The following is a 13,711-nucleotide window of genomic DNA, read 5'->3' as shown; positions in this document are numbered from 1 at the left end:
GTTAAGAGTTTGTTAATCATTAACATGTAAATAGAAAAAGCCAGTCAAAAGAGAAAAATATTTCATGTTAGGTAGATCTTTTACCACCATTTCTAGTGCTGGAAAGATAGAATGCATAGAGGTAGGGACCCTCCCTCAGCACAGTAATGTTTTATATGCTTTATAAAACAACTACCTGCTAACTAAATTCCATCTGTCCAAAAGTCTCCAGGAAGCACAGTATTGCCCTAGATTTTGGCAAACCGTTATACGAGGTTTAGCCCCATATTAGCATTTTAATTGCTGGCTGATTGCTTTTATGTTGCAAAACTCAGTTCACAACAGTATGTAAGTTGCAATTAGTTTTTACTGTGTGATTCATTAGTTCCTATAAAGCATGTTGTGCTGCAACATTTGGAAGGTAATACGCTGGAAACATTACAGCTCGCATTAAAAAGTGTTGAATGGCATTGAAAATGTACTAGTCCTGACAAACACAAAGACCACACGTGATGGCAGGACATATTCTCTCAGATGAGGTTTGGCTGACAGCTGCAGATAAAGTTGTTTCATATTGACAGGTTTTCCACATAAACAGAATCTCAAACACGCAGTCTGTTCCATACAGGTTCACATCTGTGTGGGGTTTGGGGTTTTGTGGGGTTGGTGGAGTGGACACAGGTGTGGGAGTTTCCTTTATGAGGGTTTGACTGCAGAGCTCAGCCAGGTTTGTGATGTTCCTTCAGAGGATATCCGACGTCTTTTTCATGCCTGGAGAATCACGTTTCTTTTGGAGATGCTGTCTTGTTCTCAGTGCTTGTGATGGTGAGGTGTGTGTGTAAGTAACACTAATCAATCCTGCCTTGAGGAAGGGGGATAAACTACTTGCATCTTTAAAGCTTTCCTACCCCTATTGTCCTGTATTCCTTAGGCAAAACAGCAGCAGCTTTGGCTGGATTAAAAACCAGCCAAGACTTATTGGCCCCATTCTGATAAGAACTGAGGTTCTTTTTGCTTTGCTCTGCCTCTTTTGGAAATTGTTGGCAGAAAATTTCAACAAATTGTGCATGAGGACATGATCGAGGAGTTTTCTACTGCTAAACCCGTGGTATGACAGACTTCTGAGCATCCCTGTCAGTCACATGGGTATTTTGATCTTCCCTGACTGGGTGAAATGACCCTGGAAAGGTTGCTCTGCGTGTGGGTGCTGGCAGTCCCAATTGCCAATCCAAGCTGTGTACGGTGGTGCAGTGTCTGCTGTGCCATGCCATGCAGTGTACATCAGCACTTGCTGTTCATACCTCACTGGAGGGGTAAAGCTCAAAACTTAGCCTATGCTTTCGTTAGAGTGCTTGAGTTTTTTGAGACTGATGAATAAAGAAAGGATGCAAAGAAGAACGGTTGAAAGTTTTCCCTACTGGGCAGTTTCCTGGGGGATTTTCTGTGTTTTCTTTCTTCTGTTTTCACAAAAACCCTGCAGATTTGAAGTCAAACTTTTGTTCATGTTGGTTGTCAGAAATCTTACACTGGAAGCAGTCATCCAGTGAAGGGAAATACTACTTATTCCTCCAGAAATATGCTTATGCCAACACAGACTGATACATTTATAATCTCACAACAAACGAGGTAAAATACAAACTTTCAGGACTTCAACACAGATTATATCAGGTCACTCAATTTTCTGACATAGACTTTACAGCTGTAGGGGTCAAAAGCACCTGCAGCTGGTCAGTCTGCCCCATTGATTTGGAATAAGTGTCAGCTGCCTCCTAACCCTTATTTTGACCTCTGTGGTTAAGTGTCTTGCTGCTTGCAGCAAGCTGTAATACAAAGTGTGGTCTGTGCCTGAATTTTAGATGCATGCTCTTGTTAGGTAATGACAACTCTGCTTTTGGAATAAAAGTGTCTTTATTTTTTTTAACTGAAGCTGTGCAGCCCAATCTACCTTGTGTGAAGACAGAATGACTCCTGAAAGCGTGGACACAGCAGTCAGATATGCTGATGCAGCGGGTTGAGAGACAAGTGAGATGACTCCAAAGGTTCTGTGTTAGGTGAGGGAGTCAGAAACTCAGAATTTATGGCTGCTTTTGTGTTTCTGCTGCCTGGAAAATGAAAACCATACAAGCTGTGTTGACAGCAGCAGAGGTAACAATGAAGTGGGAAGGATGGCAATTTTTCACCTGATGCCTTTTCTTGTTTTCATAGTTTATGGCGCACGGAGTCCCTCCAGCCAGACCCTCCTCTTTGGTGTTGTTTGGTGGTTGCTGTCAATCTGCTGCACCAGCTGTGCTCATGAAGCATTTCTGTTTGAACTCTTGTGGGGTGAGAACAGGTGGAGTTTCCTGAACGTGGGTTTGCCTTGCATGGTTTAGAGGACCAAGCCCAGCTTGAGTGGTGTAAACCAGTCCCACACATCGCAGTGAAATACCAGTGACTCTTTCCAAAAACAATGATGCTGTAAAGTAAATAGGTAAGGAAAACAAAGCCAAAAAACATTCTTGCTTTAGAGTCAATCCAGTGGTATGCTCCAAGGTGCCCAGGTAGTACCTGGTGATGGCAGCTCAGCTCATGGTAAGACAAAATGAAAGTTGTCAGTGACTCTTAACCCAGCAAACTAGCTGATCTCAGTGCCATGACAGATCAATTTGTGACTAATTTATTTATCCATATATTTCTCTGGCATACTCTGTCTCCATTTTGAGAAGAGCAAGACATTTGTGTTTGCAGCATGTAGGAGTTGATGTGTCAGTGGCACCACTCAGGGTGTTAGTTAAACACAAAATAACTTCGTGTTTTACTCAATGTAATTCATCAGAAGCTGTGCAGATTAACTGGGTAGAGCTACATTGAACACAATGGCATCTGCAGATAAAAAATGACAAACGATATTACTCCTGCTCTGTGATTCATTGGGAAGAACTCAGAAGCAAAGCATTTTTTTTTCAAACAAATTATTCAGTGAAGTCCTAACAGCAACTATAAAACAACAAAACCACCACCAAAGGTTTTAAATATTGTTGTACATAAAATCTAATTTATATGATATTAAAGGTTTTTTTTTTTTTTGGACTACAAGTCATCTTTGGAAAATACTATTGTCTAAATGGTTCATCAGACACATCTCAAACACTTTTATGATTATTAGTAAATTGAATTAGAGCACCTTGTAGTAGTTTTATTACATTTTGCACAACCATAATGGATTACAGGGAGGCTTACATCCTATAGCTCAGACTGAATAGCAGCTTCTAACTCAACATGTGCTTTTCATAGGTTTTGTGTTTTTTCTTCAAATTATTATTTTTAAATTTTATTTTTATTTTTTATTTTGGATAGGGGAGAGTTGGAAGGGACAGGATGGGGATGATTCACTGCTCTTAAATGATTCATGCTTGATCTCAGTTGAAAGTAGGAGCAGTGGAACTTGGCTACCTAGGTTCACTAATAAATTCCATTAGGTGTGTAAATGCCTGGGCTTTACCACCTGTTTTTGTTCCTTGTTTTATCTGGCAATTAGAAGGGGATCTGCTGCACCCAACCAAGCCATCAACAAGTTATAAGATGGGGAGGCATTTGCCTTAAATAATATTGGTTATCTGCTGCGTAGGGTTCATGGGTGATCTTGCTCTGTAAGCTTCCATGATTCACGGTGGTGTTCAAGGAGTGATTTCAGCCCTGCTTCCTGCTGGGATGGCAGTGTGGTGCCAATTCCCTCTACTTAGGGAATTCTCTACCTCTCTATCTGCACCTAGGGCTAGTCAATGTAGACCATACTGGAGAGAAATAAATATGTTTAGGGCATGAGTTAGTTTAGATGTCTGCTTTGGGGCATATTAGACTACAGTGTGAGTGTCTTCATTAGGTGTATATAGACAGACAGGTAGCTTGGATAGACGTATCTGCCTTTGGTCCGGTGAAACCAATGTGTTTAATCTAAAGTAAATGTGTGGACTCTTCCAACAGCAACAACGAATGTCCTTTCTTGGACACCTTCAGGTGGGATGAATTGGTATCTGGTTCTCCACTGACTGCAGAGAAATCCTGGATGACTTGTTTAAGACAGGATAGCTAACCTATAGCCAGTTCAAGTCAAATGAGATGAATCCCAGCTGTACAGAGCTAAAGAAAGATCTGTGCTGCCTAAAATTTGAAGGTTTTCTTCAACTGCGTATCACACAGTAGCAGCTATTTCATACTGAACTTGGCTTTTTTTTTTTGTCCTCAAATCGTCATAGCTACAGCATCGTGACTCAGTCACTTTAAAAACCGATCCCAACTTCTGATTTATGTAGATACTTTTGAAAATATAAGCAGTTACCCAAGTAGGATAGTATCTTCTCCTAGTCGGGGCTGGCCCAACAGCATTGATAGGACAGGTTTTACAGCCCCCATGCTTTTCCCGATTCACAAGAGGAATTATGTGCATGCTTGCTGTGTGTTGAAGTTAAGCACACGCATAAGTGCTTTGCTGAACAGGGATTGATTAAAATACATGCTTTGGGGCCTTAGTTAATTATTTGTCATGGAATGCATAATTGCCTCTATACTGGAGATGACTAATAACTTTCTTCCGATAAGCCTGAACATACACAGTTGTCCTGACCTGTAATTTAGCATGATAACACCAGCTTCCTCAAAGCCCCTGGAAAAAGTGGAAAGACATTTGGATGTCTGGTTCCTTGCGAGCTTACAGAGTTTGTGACCACAGCCTCTGATCCGATAAAAAGCAGCTTCAGTGTATTTTTCCATTGAAATAGGTTCTTACTTGAGTGGATCCAAGGAGTCCCTGTACAGCTGGCAGATGCTGAGCTTCCCCAGGTAATAAAATAAAATCTCAGCCACTGGCCTGGCTCATGCTGACAAATTCACTGCATAGCTTGCACAGATTATAATGCCCTAAATAAATTTTAAATAGTTGTCTGGTACACGATGTGCAGGACACTCACTATTGCTTGGATATAGTAAAAGACATTAAACTATGTCTGAGCCCTCTGCTCTGTGTCTTCACACGCTGCTGTGCTAACAATATCTGTACAGCCTCACTAAATGGGCATATTTAGTAAACGTGTTTCTTTGGGACCAGTTTTCTGTCTTTTCCCTCTCTTGTAATATAGAGTAGAAAAAGACAAGCTCCTGTGCTATTGGAGTACAAAAGTGCGCTGGTGTCTACACTGAATGCAAGCCAAAAGAGGCAGGAGAGAGACCTTTGAGGAAGGTGGGGGCTGCATGGGTCAGCTCTCCAAATACAAGACCTGGATGCAGCTGCTGATTTGTCATTCCTAGCCATGGACGGGGCTTACAACTTCTGTCCCCTGCTGCTGTCTGCCTTCTCTCAGTTGTTCTGTAGTGCAGAACAACTCAGAACTTTTTTTTTTTCTTATTTTCTCTACACAAGTGTGCTCCTTGCTGAAGAAAGCCCAAACAAAGATTTGTAAGACATGCTGGGAAGAAGTGTACTTTTCTCTGCAACTGGAAAGGCATTAATGAGTGTGTTTGAGTTTTCCTATGTGGTTCTGGAGCTCAGCTTGTGCTGTATGGTGTAGTATAGGTAAGGAAGCCTGTGCAACATTCACACTCCTGTGGCAAGTCCTGCAGGACGGTGGTTTTCAGCCAGGGAGGCCATGGTGGGTTCAAGGTCTTCTCTACTTCTAAGTCTGGTTTAAATTTACCAGCCAGGAAACTCTTGTGTAGGCTGCCATAAAGCCAAAGTCCTTGAATGTTCAAAAGTAGATCGCAAAGGTACAAAGAAGGATGAAGAGCTGTCCAGAGACATTTCTGTATGTGGACTCAGTTGTCCAGCACTAACTGGTGTTAGAAAAGCAGCAGGAGGCCTTTGGGGGGGGACAGGTAGCATGGCACAGCTCTGGTTGTGGCTTTGTGTGTTAAAGGAAGAAGCTTGCTGTGTGAGACAAAACATTTGCCAAATTCTCCTATGTTTCCAAGCATCTGAGATATTGAATTCATCATTCTCTTTTGTTTTTCTTTATTGTGGCTTCTTTTTAGATGAAATTAATTACTTTCTGTTAGTTTCTTTAGCACTATTCTTGCAGGGGATTTGTACGTTGGTAGGATCAGATTGCATAAAAGGAGGCTAAATAGCTTTTCTTTTGTTTATGAACCTACAGGTGACTTAAATATTTTAATATCATTAAATAGCTGCTGCTCTTCATGAAAGTAGTAAATATTGTGCAAAACTGAAATAAATGTTATATCAGGAAACTCTAGGGATCAGTAAGAAAAAACGGTCTTTAAAACAGCAGCAGAACAGTAATTTTATGTTTTTACTTAATTCTATTTCCCAAGAAATTATCCAGCTTTATAGTGTAAAAAGTAATCCTGCTGAAAGGGGAGATATATTTTACCAAATGTTATATAAACTTAATAAGTCAGGACTTACTGTCTCTTGAACAAGGTAGAACAGATGTTAGAAAAGTATGAAAGAAAACAAAGCATCCTTGACAGTCCCCTGAAGTTAAGCAAATGGGAAACAATTGCTAAATGGAAGATTGAAAAGGGCAATCCATTTACTAACAGGGTTTCTACAGGGTGTGTGTGAGAGAGAGAGATGGGAAGGGTGAAAGCTACAAGCCAAAGAGCTGTAGTTGCCTTAACGAGAGGCGTTTGTTAAGTAAGACAAACAGTGAAACAGGCGCAGATGCAGGCTCTGAACTCATCTAGCCCTAGCTTGTCAGAGCTGTTGTCTTCACCTCTGACTTTAGGCAGCACACAGCCATTTCAGGTAGGGTTTCTTTGCATGAAACTTTGGAATCACCTTGTGATCCCTTTATAGTTGGTAGAAGTTCGGTTCTCAGTAGTAGAGAGTGGATCACCACCATGAAGTAAGTATCTTCAACAAGCTAGAGCAATTGTGCTCCCAAGGTGCTGCCATGGGAAGGAAAGATATTTTGGGCTGATGGCTCAGCTGCAGCAAGTTCCAGCTGGGCCAGCAGCTGCGGCATGGCAGAAAGTTTTGGGGCCATGGAGTTCACCATGTGCCACCTCCTATTTTTTGCTGTTAAGCCTGTGTCCAAGCACAAATATTCTGCTCAAGAGAGCAGAGACTGCATGAAGGGGTGTGGGCAGGACACAGGAACGTCCCCCTGCCCTCCGTACCCCTCCAAGGCCACCCAGACCCTTTGTTCGAAGAAGCTTTGCATCCATTGGTAAGGCTGCGCAAGATGAATGCCAAGCGTCTACATTTAATAAGGGTGTACTGCAAGCAAAGTAGGAGGAATATTAATTTAATGATGGTTAAGGAGCTAATAGAGAATCCAAAAGCTGCTGGGAATAGGCAGTGATGAGAATTAGAGAGTTGTGAATTATTCACTTTCTGCTGTCAGATAACAGGAGAGGCGTAGTGCAACTGATCCTCTCCATTGCTTGTTCCCTGCTGTGTGCAACTTACAACCACATTAGGTTACAGAATCCGCCATAAAAATTAAATTACATTACTAAGAACATTTCAAAGGCAAAGACAAAACACTGAAGGATGCTTCCACCTCTGGGGATGGTGGTGCCTTGCAAAGGGTGAGAATTCACTGAGCAATTCAGATTTGGACTGCAGGGGTTTCTGTTGCAGGTTGGTGTCAAATCTCATCGTTCCTTCTGTCCCTGTGTCTCCTTTGCAGGGGTGTCCTTTCTGATTCTCTTCTGCAAAGACAAAGTGTAATTGAGAGCAACTCCATCAGAGATGTCCATGTGAGATGCTCCCAGCTCCTTGCCAAGCTTCTGGCTGTGTCTCCATTCATCTCCCATTGAAATTGTCCCTGCATCCCTCCTTCAGTACCTGGATGCTGCTCCCTCCTTGTCAGCCAGATGGGATGCTTTTGGCCAGCTTTGCCTTAAGGTGGGATGTAAGTACTGTCAAACGGACTCAACCCCTCTCTTAGCTGAGTGCATCCAGAGGGAGAGCACTGGGGCTCCTCTCCCCCTGGCATGCCCGTTACCTGTTGTGTTTATCAGAGGGAGAGTTGAAGTGACGAATAACACAAGACCCTTTTATTTTCAGCTGAATGGCTGCTGCCCAGCCTGGCTCTGAGTTGCCCAGACGGTGCAAACAGCAGCCAGCTTAGCGAGGCCCCATTTTTAGCTTGTGTGACTCTGACTCTCCGTTGCCTTCTGTGCAGTATCTTCTCCTTCATGCCGCTGTTACCAAACAATGGAATTGGGGGTTGCAATTGCAGCAGATCCCAGGCCGATAACGGCCAGTTGACAAACGGTGCTAGGTAATACAAAGCTTGTTTATGTTCCGCTTTGCACGGCTCCGCTATCAGCTACCAGTAGGTTCTGGTTTCGGTGTTATCAGGCTGCTACAGAGACCTTAGGACGAGGTACAATGTAAATTAAACACAGAGATATACCCAATAATTCATTGCCTTTCCCACTTCTAATTTGGTGATGGGAGAATATTGCTCCCTAATACAACATTTGGTTCCTGGCCAAATACTAAATTTAGATGTTCATTGTCCCTTGTTTACCATTCGTACGCAGAGATAAATATTGCTTGTGTTGAGTCACTGTTATTACCTTGGAAATAGTTAAGCTGCCCTAAAAACTCACTCCTTAATTGAAACGGGCAAAAGGTGTGTCAGCTACAGGGGGCAGAACATCCAGCAGAGGTGATGCTATGTCCTTTCCTTGTGCATGGTTATCATGTGCGTGATTAATTCTTGCTGTTTACTGCTCGGAGGGAGCCATTGCACATCGCTTCGAGGTAACTACAGGGCATGGCTTCTTTTCTAAGACGGGAGGCTATGACACTGCATTTGTTATCACGTTCTTTGCTAGCACAGTTTGTTTTTCCTGACAGGCACAAATCCCAGCGTAGTTTATCTCACAAGGATATTGATAACAGGGGAGCAGTATCTCCAGAATAGGAACTTTTTGTGGGAACATTAACAAAAGAGCTTCTCCTCACTGCTGTTTAATTCCCTTGCTGACTCGAATAAGCAAATAGCAGGGGTGGGCCACATCTTGTGCACGTGAGCTTGTCATCTGCAAAGCTGGGGGGAAGTGTGGGGGCAATGAGAGCGTTTGGCTAGGAGTGTAACATAACCAGTGTGCACAGGTTTTATAGAAAAGATGGGAGCTTTGTATGGCATACCAGCTGTCCTGTAGCTATGGCTGTGCCATAATTCATCTGAAGGGAGGACAGTCACCTACTCATGGGCTTTGGTGAATTCTCTCCAGTTTCCCGTGTGTGCGTTTTTTTTTTTCTTCTCCTTGTCTTTTGCACAATTATGATCTTTGTCCTGTGCTTTTGCAGAGCATCCCACATGGGTATCTCCCGGCCCTGGGTGCTTCTGCAGGTGGATGAGCAATGTGTGGTTCTCCCTGGTGCCGTTCAGTGTGTCGGAACCATACGCTGGTGCAAATGCACAGCTCAGGCTGTGGCTGTACCCCTGATGTTTCTCTTCACAGCTGTTCATGGGCAGAAAAAAATGCCATGAAGATGATACAGCATGAAGGTGTGGGTTCGATTTTGCACTGGTTGGTGTTACTAAGGGCTGTTCAGAAACTGGAAATTGAATTTTGTTTGCAAAGCATGTCTGCCTCTCTTGCTTGTTCAGCTGTCAGGCACAGGGAAGACATAGCCCACATGCTTGCTTCCTAGCTCCTGTGTGGGAGCACGGTGGCATCTTTTCTGCCAACATTCAACATGAGTGAGTTAAATTTGACAATAATTGGCTGTCTCTCCATCAGGAAAGACAGCTCGGAGGAGCTGATGCTGAACCCCTCTACCGCTACGTACCACAAAGGATTTTCCTTCAGACCAGTTTAGTCCGGTGATCTGGAGTGTGCAATCACAACTTCCCCTTGGCTTGGGTTCCTGCACATGCATTTGGGACTAAGATTTGGAGTGCATTTAGTGCGCATGTGGAGAAGAGCTTCTGCTGTGGTTTCCTCCAAAGGAAATTTATTTTGCCTGCACCAACACTGCACTGCAGACCAAACCAGTGCATAGGAAGTCAGGACCATTTGGGGATTTTCTTCCAAACCTCTTTGCTGCTTTGAAACAACAACTGCCCTGATGCAGACACAATCAGTATGAACTAGATGTGATTGGAAGTTTTTTCCTACGTGACTTGTCCATACTAACTTGAACAAATCTGACTGCTCTCACCCTTTCCTTGTTGTGGCTTGTTGTGGGAATGGGACTGAGGGTGAGTTGTAAACCCTTTCTCTAACGCTGAGCTGAGTGGGCTGTGGACTGTGGCTGAGGCACAGTGAAGCTGCGTGGGATTCTTTGGCTGCGACCCATGACGGGATAGACAGCCTGGCTTCGGGTCTGCCCAAATATCTGGACAGAAGCAACAGTGCTAAAACGCCCACTAGAAACCACTAATTGAACTAGAAGCTGTATTTTGGGGCAGATTTTGCCCTCTGTCCCTTCCACCCCCCCCCCCCCCCCCTTTTAATTCAAGTTGGTTTGAGCTTTTCATTTAAAGTTAGAAATCATGCTAAGAGAACACTTTGAGCACGATTTTCCAGTGTAAGGCTGTTATTAAACATCCTTGATCAGCCCTCTTGATTGTTGAATTTGTAAGGTTTCGTTTTGGCATGGTAATACAGACTTTAAAAAGGAAACTTCTTATGAAAAGACTCAGTGGTTGGTTATATAAAAAAAAGACAAGCAGATGTGGGTAGCAATAAAATCACACCATGATGTCTTTTAATTCCATATTAATATATAATTGAGTAATAAAGTAGTAGTCTAATGTTTTGCATGCTGCAGCTTTACATACCCATAATTTAGTCTGTAAAGTTACCTGGCTTCCTTAATCTCATCACGGTATAAAATTGGAATCTCATTATTTGAGTGAAATTCTATTTCTGCTACGCTTTGTCTGAGTCTGCCAGGCAGTACTGAAAACCTTCAGGACAGTTTCCTAGGAGCTAAAACTGCCATTTATTTTTCAGCATTAAAACCCATATAAGATGAAATGACATCTTCCAGTAATGTGGGTGATAAAATACAAAAGCTGAGCTTTATAAAAATTATAGAAAAAAAGGGAAATGGCTTAGTTTTAATCGAGTCAAATAATCACTAAGGCTATAAAACCACTATCCAGAGATGATATTGAGAGGTTGATGTCACAGATATTCTGATTTTTAGGAATCTGTAATCTTAAAAGAAAAAAACACAAAGCAAAATACAAAACAAAATATATAAAGACCTGGAAGCTCTAAGAGAATTACTTAACCAACCCATTCCAAATGCAACTGAAACACCTTTCATGACAGCGATCTTTTGGTGAAGCTTCTCTGCCCATGGATTTACTTCCCTCTGGCTCACCCTTATTTCTAAATATTTCTTATAGAGAAATCTGTCTGGATTTAACGGTGCACAAAATAAATTATATAATTGTGCTTATTCCTGTAAGTCATGACTATTGCCACGGGACAGAAACAATACATGTGTGATTTGTTTGACAGTGGTGTTGGCACAGCAAATGCTGCTGCTTCAAGTGCTCTGCACATAAATTGCTTTTGGCTTTGGCAAGAAAATGAAATGAAATCCACAAAATAGAGTACATCAAATAATTTAGGGGCTCTTTCATTATCTGTAAGCTGGGCTTTTTACAGGTTCTTCAGCTGAATGCAGTGATTTCAAAATTGTGAAGATTTTGCCTGTTTTCAACTGTACATTAAGAAAAAAGTCATACAAATGTTACATGGATAGTTAATTTGTGAATCTGGCAAACCACACACGTTGCATTTAAAAGCAGGAATAGGTTCAATTTTTAACAGGAGTGGACGTTATCTGAAAAACCCTGCTGAAAAATGAGGTTTATTTATGAAAATGCATGTTCAGCAAAGCATCGTGTCCAAGGCAAAGCCTTCGGGAAGGGCCTTGGGCTCTTCATATGCTGCAGGAGGATGGAGCCTGGTCTGATTCATGCTCTGAAATTCATGCCTGCAACCTTCTGGGACAAATTGGCTTTTTGCTACCAGATCACAGCCATTGGGAAAAGGTCAGAGCTGGAACAGAACCATGCAAAGTTGAAGGTGGCGGCCTTATTTTGGACAATCTTCCAGAAAGCAGCATTTTGCTTGGTACTTTGCTTGTTTTTAGTCTCATATGTATGTTTCTCCTGCCCTTAAATGTACTGTCACTCATTTGGAAGCCTTGAGTTTATTGGTTAGAATGATATATGTTAGCACTTTTCATATATTTTGTGTATTTTCAGTACATTCAGTACATCCATACCTGTTTCACTGTCAGTTTTAATAGAAGTTCAGTCTTAGCAGAATCCATATTCAGCAAGCTGTCGAGTCTGTCCAAATCCATTTACAGAGAAAAATATTCTTTCTGTTGCTGTGTAAGATAGGAAAGGGTGTAATAAATTCCACATTTTAAAATAGTTGAGGAGAAGCAACATAGAAGATTCTGGAAGTCTGCATGCATTCATTGGACTGAATCACTGGATACACAATATGTTGAACAAAAAAAAGTTCAGATTCAGTCTTTTATGAAGACTTGACCCATCAGTACTTGGAAGTCTTAAAAGCCTTTTTTTTTTTTTTTTTTTTCTTCCCTTTGGGGAAAATGACTATTTCTAGGTAAGGTGATCTTACTTGTTGTGAAGGTTAGGTATACAAGAGCCAATGTATATCACTGAGTGCAATTCTTTTCCATATATTTTTTTTTTTTTCTGTGGAGACACTTTTATATAAGCTACACTTCTGACTAAAGACTTTCTTTTTGTTATAACTTGTTTTTCAGTGAATCCTTTGTGATAAACTTCAGTGCCTCCCAGAGCAGACTATTCTACTTCTAAGACAGCACCTTGAAATTTTTAACGTCATTTTAACACTTAATTAGTATTGAGTCACCAGAAATGTCATTCCGCTATCTTCCTCCTTGCCATTATGAAGAAAAGGTAACCCTCACATTGTCCAAAAAAAAGTGATAATCATTGGAAAATGTTTAAGATCCTTTCAATATGCATATAATTATCTGCATGGTTGTGCCTCAATATTTTGCTGTGCTGAAGGCTGACAAATGAATTTCCTATAATTTTGAAACTCCTTTGGCAGATGAAAAGTGACTAAAAACTCCCAGATCAAAGGACAACTTTCTGATCATGCTCTATTCTGTTACACAGTATGAGAGTGAAGTACCTGGCTGGAAGCAAATATTTATTCTTGTTTTCCTTTGAATAGTAGACATTAAAATTAAAATTAGCGCTCCAAATGAGGTTGTGTTTTCAAAGTCCCAGCTTTTTACTTGATTGTATTATTTTATTTTATTTATTTTTTTAATCTGCAAGTATTCTAAATTCAGTTTCACTGCTGCCTGGCAGATAATCAGACAATGGATTATTTCCCTTTGAAGCACAAAGTAACAAACAGTTTTTGGAGATATTTTGGTATCATACTTTCAAGTATTAGAGAAAAAATAATAAGCTATTTTCAACCATTTCATGTATTGTTTCTGCATTTGGAAGAGAATGTGTGTGTGTGTATATATATATAATGTATAAGGTATACAAAGGAAAAGCTGATATATTTTTGGCCATGCACAAAGCTACTGAGATGCATCATGTTATCTTGAAGTTTTATTTTCCATGATTGACCCTTAACTTTGCAGTTACTTTCAGGGTATCCATATGAGTGACTGTGGGTAATGCTACAGTGCACTTCTGCTCCTTTTGTAACCTTGTCACTTTCTTTCTCCTCTCCCTTGGCAAAGCTCTTCAGAAGTTTTGTTCTTAATAGCTATAGAAAA

The 13,711-nt window shown here is 41.3% G+C and overlaps 1 long non-coding RNA gene across 4 annotated transcripts; it reads left to right on the top strand.

The window, feature by feature from the left end:
• The first annotated feature begins 1,764 nt into the window (after positions 1-1,764).
• Positions 1,765-13,389, top strand: LOC310895730. 4 transcript variants are annotated; one of them, XR_014580913.1, is made up of 5 exons: positions 1,765-2,001; positions 2,185-2,449; positions 7,608-7,832; positions 7,988-8,204; positions 9,682-13,389. It is a non-coding gene; the product is annotated as an uncharacterized lncRNA (long non-coding RNA). The 4 variants fall into 4 exon arrangements; XR_014580911.1 differs by lacking the exon at positions 7,988-8,204 and having other exon boundaries at positions 7,608-7,825; XR_014580912.1 differs by lacking the exon at positions 7,988-8,204.
• The last annotated feature ends 322 nt before the right edge of the window (positions 13,390-13,711 follow it).

Source organism: Anser anser (assembly GCF_964211835.1).
Source record: "Anser anser genome assembly, chromosome: 2".
Classification (NCBI taxonomy): domain Eukaryota; kingdom Metazoa; phylum Chordata; class Aves; order Anseriformes; family Anatidae; genus Anser; species Anser anser.
The sequence above is the reverse complement of the archived record's forward strand: the minus strand, read 5'-3'. Positions and strand labels throughout refer to the sequence as shown.